The sequence below is a fragment of the Miniopterus natalensis genome, chromosome 19 (genome assembly GCF_054644295.1).
Source record: "Miniopterus natalensis isolate mMinNat1 chromosome 19, mMinNat1.hap1, whole genome shotgun sequence".
Taxonomy (NCBI): Eukaryota; Metazoa; Chordata; class Mammalia; order Chiroptera; family Miniopteridae; genus Miniopterus; species Miniopterus natalensis.
In genome coordinates, this window is record NC_142099.1 from 39,861,203 (window position 1) to 39,869,603 (window position 8,401).

General features: G+C 42.7%; 1 long non-coding RNA gene across 1 annotated transcript; it reads left to right on the forward strand.

Annotated features, from left to right (window-relative positions):
• Positions 1-236: 236 nt before the first annotated feature.
• LOC107531148 (uncharacterized) lies at positions 237-8,178 on the forward strand. Its single transcript, XR_015716103.1, has 4 exons — positions 237-962; positions 5,917-6,195; positions 6,520-6,637; positions 7,718-8,178. It is a non-coding gene; the product is annotated as an uncharacterized LOC107531148 (long non-coding RNA).
• Positions 8,179-8,401: the final 223 nt, after the last annotated feature.

Consider the following 8,401-nt stretch of genomic DNA (forward strand, 5'->3'; position numbering starts at 1 on the left):
GCACCTGGTATTCGTCAAACCCACCGATTTAAGTTAATTCCTGGAACTGCCTCCACCCTCTGCAGTTTACTGAGTCACTCATGGATGCCTTTTGTCCTGCCCCGGGGCCTAGGGGTCTGCCTCTGTCTTGGTGGGTCCTCACACCTTCTACTCTCTCTAAAATCAATGGAAAAAATATCCTTGGGTGAGTATCAACAACTCCCCCCCCCAAAAAAAAACAATAAATAAATAAGTAATAAAAATAAAAACCACTCTGCAGCCCTGGCAGGTGTGGCTCAGCTGGTTCAGCATCATGCTAGGCACTGAAAGGTCTTCACATGTTTGTGTCTCTACTAACTAGACACAAATATTCCAACAATTAATGGGAACATTTGAGAGTCCTCTAGGAAACTTTATCCATGTCACTTTAGGATACATTTCATTCTTCAGAGGAAACCTCACTCCTTTCTTTAAAATGGTCTGGTTTATTTCAAATCTTTTTCTCTCCAATTTTTCTCAAAAGAATATACAACATTACCATTCCAAATTAAACAATACTTGAAGGAAAAGGTCAGCAAACAACAAAGGAACTCTGAAGGAGTTGGGTAGCAAGCTTCCCAGAATCGCAGATGTCTCCTTGAAAAGAGGGAAACATTTCTGCCAAGAATTGAAAACATCCTTATCGTTCTGGGAGGCTTGCCCCCGGGAGAGTTGTGGCCTTGGGGAAAATGTTAAGCATATAACTCAGAACAAAGCCACTTGTTCTTGCACATTTTATGGTTTCTACTGATCACTGTCTCTCACACCTGCTTTCCTGTGGCTCACAATAAAAATCGCTGGATGGTGAGGGGGGTTGTTGCAGCTCCTCCAGAGCCTCAACCCTCTGCATCTCCACCTAAATTCTACATTCTCTGTCTCTCGAGCTTCTTCGCATCTCGGAAGCACAATTGACGCAGCGAGCAGGGTCCACAGCGACGGTCTCGGTAAGTCACGGGAACCGGAGAGGGATACATGCGCTAGAGGAAAGCGACGCTCCTGGGAAAAAGGGGGCAGAGTCCTGGGGACTCCCCATCCACCGAAACACAGTATACGAGGTTGTTACAGAGCTTGCTGGCGAGCTCTGGGGTAAAAGTGAAAGAGAAACAGTTTAAAGAGTTATTCATGGCGGTAAAAAGACATTGTTATTGGTTTCGACCGAAAGGTAAAGCACAATTAAATCTAAAAGTGTGGAGACAAGTTATGCGGGCTCTTGGAAGAGCACAGCAGTTAGGGGACCCTATTCCTATGGGGGTATGGTCATTATGCAATTTAATCTCCACAGCAATTGCCCCATTTCAGTCGGACTCTGAACACAGCACAGATTATGAGAGGCCTGGTTTTGATAGAGAACATAGAGGGTATGAGTCCGTGGGGCCCGAGGGGCGCCCTCTTCCGCCCTCACCAGGAGGGGAGAGACAGGACAGGAAGGGGCCTGAAATATTCGGGGAGGAGTTTACATCAGACTCGGAGTCTGACTCCTGGGATGAGGAATTCGGCCATGATTGGGATATTTACCGCATCCTTACGGCTCAAATCCAGCAACTTGCTGAACGGGTAGATGCTCTGCAAATTCCAACCAGGGGAAAACAACCTGATAAGAGCAGAAATTATTAAGTCCTCCTGAACTGGGAATTAAGGCCGGACTTTCTTCACGCCCTCTCCTGAAACCAAGTGCTCCTCCTCTTCCATTTTCTCAAATGCCTGTTGGACCTGTAAGATTTGCTTTCCCTATTGAACTGAAAAATCTAACAGTTCAAAAGTTATTGAATGACCAAGAGGGAATTCCTGCTACTGGGGAGAGTGATGATTTCTTACAGCTCATAGGTTTTCCTATTACTAGACAAAGGTTCAGGCTACAACCCAACTTTCCTCAGGGAGGAATGAATGTTAACTTTATGCCCTTTGAATATAAGGGTTTCAAAGCATTTAAAGAGGCCATTTCTAGCTATAGAATGCATTCCAGCTATGTTACTGGCTTGCTTAATAATTTTGCTACAGAACCTAAGCTTATTTCAACACATTGGGAGACATTAGCAAGGACTGTTTTAGAACCAGGAGAATATCTACAATTCAAAACATGGTGGAAACAGGAGGCAGATCATATTTCTTGAGTCAATGCACAGCAAAATCCCCCCAGACCAACTATGGAGGAATTAATGGGTACGGGACAACATAGCTCTTTGCAACAACGAGCTCAGCTAGATGATCCTGCTTTAGTGCAGATTCGAGGAGTCTGTCTGCATGCTTGGAATAGAGTTGAGCCCCCCAGTTCTAATCCTTTGTCATTTACAAAACTGGTTCAGAGTATTAATGAGCCTTATACTGATTTTTTATCACGACTTAGAAAGGCTGTTAATTGGGTTGTAGCAGACCCCAATGTGCAAGACATTTTGCTGAGAACATTATCTTATGAAAATGCTAACTCTGAATGTCAAAAGGCTCTTCGCCCTCTTAAGGTGCAAGGGGCCCCTCTAGATGAATATATAAAAGCTTGTCATGATATTGGTTCGCCATCTCATCATGCATATCTATTAGCTAGTGCTTTGAAGGATGGCTTGCAAGGCAGCACTCAAAAATGTTACAATTGTGGGAAACCTGGACATTTTCATAAAGATTGCAAGAAAAATAAAGATGGAAAGAATGGAAATGGAAATAGAGCTAGTAATCTGCCTCCATCCAAAAATCTGCCCACTGGGTTGTTCAGGAGATGTGGAAAAGGCTTTCACTGGAAAAATGAATGTTGATCTAAAAGGGATAAAACAAGGGAATGTCCTGTCAAGAAACTACAGATCGGGCCCCAAGACCCAGGGCCCTGGGGAAAACAACGTGGCCTTTCAACAATGCCAATCTCAAGGGGAAATCAATTACTCCTCCATGCCCACACCAATGTTTCAGAACTAATGCATGCTACCCAGGGGAGTGCTGCACTGGACCTTCCTAGTGTGCACAGTGTTACACTAGCCCCGGGTGCAGGAGTTCAGAAGTTTTATACCAATGTGTTTGGGCCTATTCCTGAAAATACTGTAGGACTATTGTTAGGTAGAAGTAGTTTGACAACACAGGGAATCTTAGTGCACACTGGAATTATTGATTCAGACTATTTAGGTGAAATCTTGGTCATGATCAGTGTATCCAAAACTATTAATATTGATGCAGGGCAAAGGATTGCACAATTGCTTGTATTACCATATATTAAAGGGAAAGTGGCACCACTCCAGAGACAAGGAGGGTTTGGAAGCACAGGCAAGCAGATCTTCTGGCATACTGTCATTCACGATATACGGCCCCAAATGGAATTGAGGGTAAATAATAGGGAATTTGAAGAACTGTTGGACACAGGAGCAGATGTGTCTATTATAGCTTATCAGAATTGGCCGAAAGAATGGCCTTTGCAAACGGTTAGGGCTCAATTTACTGGAATCGGCACACTAACCAATGTATATCAAAGTACTAAAGAATTACAGTGTGACGGGCCAGAGGGACAGATAGGACATTGTCAATTTTATGTGGCTGAGATTCCTTTAAATTTGTGGGGAAGAGATTTGTTGATTCAATGGGGAGCCACTTTAGAGATTCCTACTATATCTAAATCTGAAAGACAGTTCATGCTCAATTGTCATGGTTCTGCAGCCAGAATAGCATTTCCAAAGTTAGAGCAGGGGCCCCTGTACAGCGCTTCGCTTTACAACTCACCTGGAAAACGGAACAACCCATCTGGGTGGAACAGTGGCCCCTTCATCAAGAGAAATTAGAAGCGCTGCATGACTTAGTACGGGAACAATTACAAGCTGAACATATTGAGCCTTCCTCTAGTCCATGGAATTCCCCTGTGTTTGTGATAAAAAAGAAATCTGGAAAATGGAGAATGCTGACTGATCTTAGAAAAGTTAATGAGTGTATTCAACCCATGGGTCCTTTATAGCCAGGAACACCTTCACCAGCTTTAATTCCACAAAAATGGAGTATCAATATTGTAGATCTAAAAGATTGTTTCTTTATGATTCCCTTGCATCCCAAAGATAGAAAAAAATTTGCCTTTACCATCCCTACACTCAATAACGGGATGCCTACTGAGAGATATCAATGGAGGGTTTTGCCACAAGGCATGTTAAATAGCCCTACTATGCGTCAACAATTTGTGCACCAACCCCTACAAAAAATCAGAAAAGCTTATCCTGATAGTTAATTGAGTCTACTACTATCATGCCTCAAAAGGTGACCATTAGAAGAGATAGTCTAAAAACGCTCAATGATTACCAAAAATTATTAGGAGATATCAGTTGGTTATGACCATACTTAGGGATCCCTACATATACATTGACTCATCTCTTTCGAACTTTAGAAGGCCCACTAGAACTAGATAGTCCATGGGAATTAACCCATGAAGCAGAAACGGAATTAAAATGGATTGAAGGGCATGTTCAAAGGGCTCAGATACATCGCATAGAGTCAATGAAAAATTTCCAGTTGCTGATATTTCACACCCCACATACTCCTACAGGATTGTTAGTACAAGCTATGAATGTTATTCTGCCACATCGTAGTCAGAAGAAAATGGAAGAGTATAGTTCAAAAATATGTTATATAATTATCCAAGGTCACAATCGTTTAAGAAATTTAACTGGGAGGGACCCTGATGTAATTATTGTGCCATTCAATAATGCACAAATTCTAACAATGTGGCAATTAAATGAAGATTGGTAAACTGCCTTGTCTGATTTTCTTGGAAAAATTTCTAATCACTATCTCAAAGATAAATTATTTCAATTTCTAAAGAAAACACAATGGATATTATCTACTATAGTTCAAAAGGAACCCGGTAAGGGACCTATATTTTATACAGATGGTAATAAGGCTGGAATGATTGGGTATTCTGGGGAAAATATTTCCCGAGTAGTAAAGACTCCTCTAACCTCTGTCCAGCAGGTGGAGATATCAGCCATTATCCTATTACTGCAAGAGCAAGAACAAACACTTAATATAGTTACTGTCTCTCAGTATTCTGAACTCACAGTTAAACATATAGAAACAGTCACTATTATTGAGGATTCCTCACCAATTATTTTTGCAACTACAGCAGTTAATTCGTGCACGTAAATGCCCGATCTATACCACCCATATAAGGGACACACACAACTTCCTGGACCAATTGATTGCATCAGTTTTAAAAGCCACAAAGGCTCATGTTTTACATCACCAGAATGCAAGGGCCTCAAAAGATGATTATCATATTTCCTGGAGGCAGGCTCATCATATTCTGAATTATTACCCTATCTGTACACAAATCCAAGGGCCTCGAATGCCAGAAGGGGTAAATCCTTGAGGCGTTGCTAGTAATGATTTATGGCAAATGGATGTAACACATTTGTCTGAGTTTGGAGAGTTGCAATATATACATCATTCTAGATACTTATTCTGGATTAACGTGGGCAACCCCCTTACCTAATGAAAGCTGATGCTGTTATAACACATCTTCTTGAGGCATTTGCAGTGATGGGTCTTCCTAAAGCCATTAAGACAGACAATGGACCTGCATACCTGACAGGCAAAACGCAACACTTCTTTTCTAAATATCATAAACAACATGTCACAGGCATTCCTTATAATCCACAGGAGCAAGCAATTATGGAATGAGCTAACAGAACCCTCAAGGAGATGCTGCAAAAACAAAAAGGGGAATAGGGACTCAGGCACCTAGACAGAGAATTGCAAGAGCTCTTTTTACTATCAATTTTTTGAATAAAGACACTCAGGGTGCTACTGCAGCTGAGAAACATTGGACTTGTGAGAGTTCTTCAGAGGTACATCAACCTGTGTATGTTAGAGATGTTCTTAGGAATACCTGAATCACTGCTGAAGTTTTGCGGTGGGGCCGTGGTTATGCTTATGTTTCCACAGGTCAACAGAAGTATTGGACGCCTGTAAGGAAAATCAAAATTAGACATGAGCAAGAGAAGGAGGCGTGAATTTGACAACTTAACTCGAACCATGCAGAAGTTAGATCTTCGTGCACAAACCATCACTGTCCCTTTGCCTCAAACACAAAGGGCTACGGTTCCTACTTGGGGCCAACCAAAGAAGATGAATCAGAAAGCTGAACAAGTGTTGCACGAGGCTGGACAGCCAGTGAATGCAACGGCCCTTTTCCTTGCCGTGCTCGCTGTTATTTCCACACAGGTAACGCCTATCCAAGCAGAAAACCACACTTACTGGGCACACGTCCCTAATCCACCCCTAACGGGAGTAGGGTGGTGGGATTCTACTGTTCCTATTTATACTAATGAAACATCGTGGATGCCAGGACCTTTTGATACTCGAGGTCCAATAGCTCCTCATGGAGAGGGGGTGATTATTCCCTTTTATGAAGTAGGAGTAGAGGGTCTACCCATATGCATAGGAGTTTCTGAGCATTGCTTAAAAGTTCAGACTGCTGCCTGGGTGTCTATAGTCCAAAATTCTACTAGGAAAGATGAAAAATCAAGGAAATTATTTTTACTCCAGGGAAAGACTTTTAGCAGCAACATCAGCAGCAGCAGCCCACCCTCTCCTGAATGGCCACCATGCCGGACCACCACGGCAGCATCTTGGAGTGACTGGGTACATTGGGAACAATGTAGAGGTGAAGTAGCTCGGGTTCTTATTAATACTTCCTTTGGGAGTGTCATTGATTGGAGCCCTCGTGGTTCTGCCCGAGCGAAGAGTCAAAGTTCAGACTTACGGTGGCTGTGGCATTCTGATGGTCAGGGTGATGGCGCCATCCAATGGCATGGGGGGGCATGTCTGCGAGTGCGCCACATCTAATCGGCGGGCCCTCTCAGTCCCACCTATGGAAACTGATGAATGCATTAAACCCTATGCTTGGAATGGGAATATATGGCAAAACATTAGGACTAATCAAACTCAGTTACAATTTACAAGGAACTTGACGCGTTGGACACAGGCTTGTGTCCGATTGCCATACCTTATAATGATTGGGCAGGTATTATGGAATTCTACTAACTATTCTCTGACTTGTCATAATTGTTCTTTTTATGCATGTGTGAATTTCTCCACCCCCTTTAATAGTTCTTTACAGGACATTTATCTGCTGAAAGCACGTTCTGGGATATGGATACCGGTCCAATTGTCCCATCCTTGGCAAGATTCTCCAACCATGATGTTGTTTCAACAGTTGGTAGAATATCTGAAAAGAGACAAAAGAATGATTGGCATGATTATTGCCCTTATCATGGGGCTTATAGCTCTCACTGCCACTGCGGAGTAGCCTTGCACCAAAGCGTGCAAACTGCACATATACAGCAATGGCACACTAACTCTGAGCAGTTATGGACGTCTCAGAGGTGGATTCACTCAGAAATTAATGCTAGACTAGGAGATTTAGAACAAGCTGTAGTTATGTTAGGAGATCAGATAGTTAGTTTACAATGTCAGATGGATCTTAAATGTGATTGGATCACATCTACCTTTTGTGTCACTCCTGTTCCTTGGAATCAAACACACTTTCCTTGGTCTATAGTACAAAAACATATTTCTACTACTTTTCAAAATCAACTACAACTAGTTTCTGGGACTGATTTAATACAAGGGCTGCAGGAAGGCTTACAAAAATTGAATCCTCTTAATAGTCTTAAAGCATTAGGAGGAGGTATGGCTGGAATTTTCATTTGCTGTTGTGTTGCTTTTTGTCTCCTACACATAGTCTGGAGAGGAGCTCGCCGATCACAAAACTTAATCACCAAAGGACAGCAGAAAGCAGCTGCCTTCTCTATCCTGCTTCAGCAAATTCAGCAAAAACAAAAAGGGGGGAATGTAGGAAAAGATCAGCAAACAACAAACGAACTCTGAAGGAGTTGGTTAGCAAGCTTCCCAGAATCGCAGATGTCCCCTTGAAAGGCGGGAAACATTTCTGCTAGGAACTGAAAACAGATCCTTATCGTTCCGAGAAGCTTGACCCCAGGAGAGTTATGACCTTAAGGAAAATGTTAAGCATATAGCTCTCAGAACAAAGCCACCTGTTTTTGCACCTTTTATGGCTTCTACTGATCACTGTCTCTCACACCTGTCTTTCTGTAGCTCACAATAAAAATCGCTGCATGGTGAAGGGGGTTGTTACAGCTCCTCCAGAGCCTCAGTCCTCCGCATCTCCACCTAAATTCTACATTCTCCGTGTCTCGAGTTTCTTCGCGTCCTGCGAGCACAACAATTACTTATTTTATATATTTATTTGATGCATGGTTGCCGGAGCCCGTCAGCACATTCAAATGGTCCTGAGGAAGGGGTGAGGATGAAGAAAAGACAGACACAAAAAAGATGGGATCAGGAGGGCTGCAGCTCGTGCCTGCTGCCAGCTGCCAGCCCCGATTTATTTTCCAAGCTCTTTTTA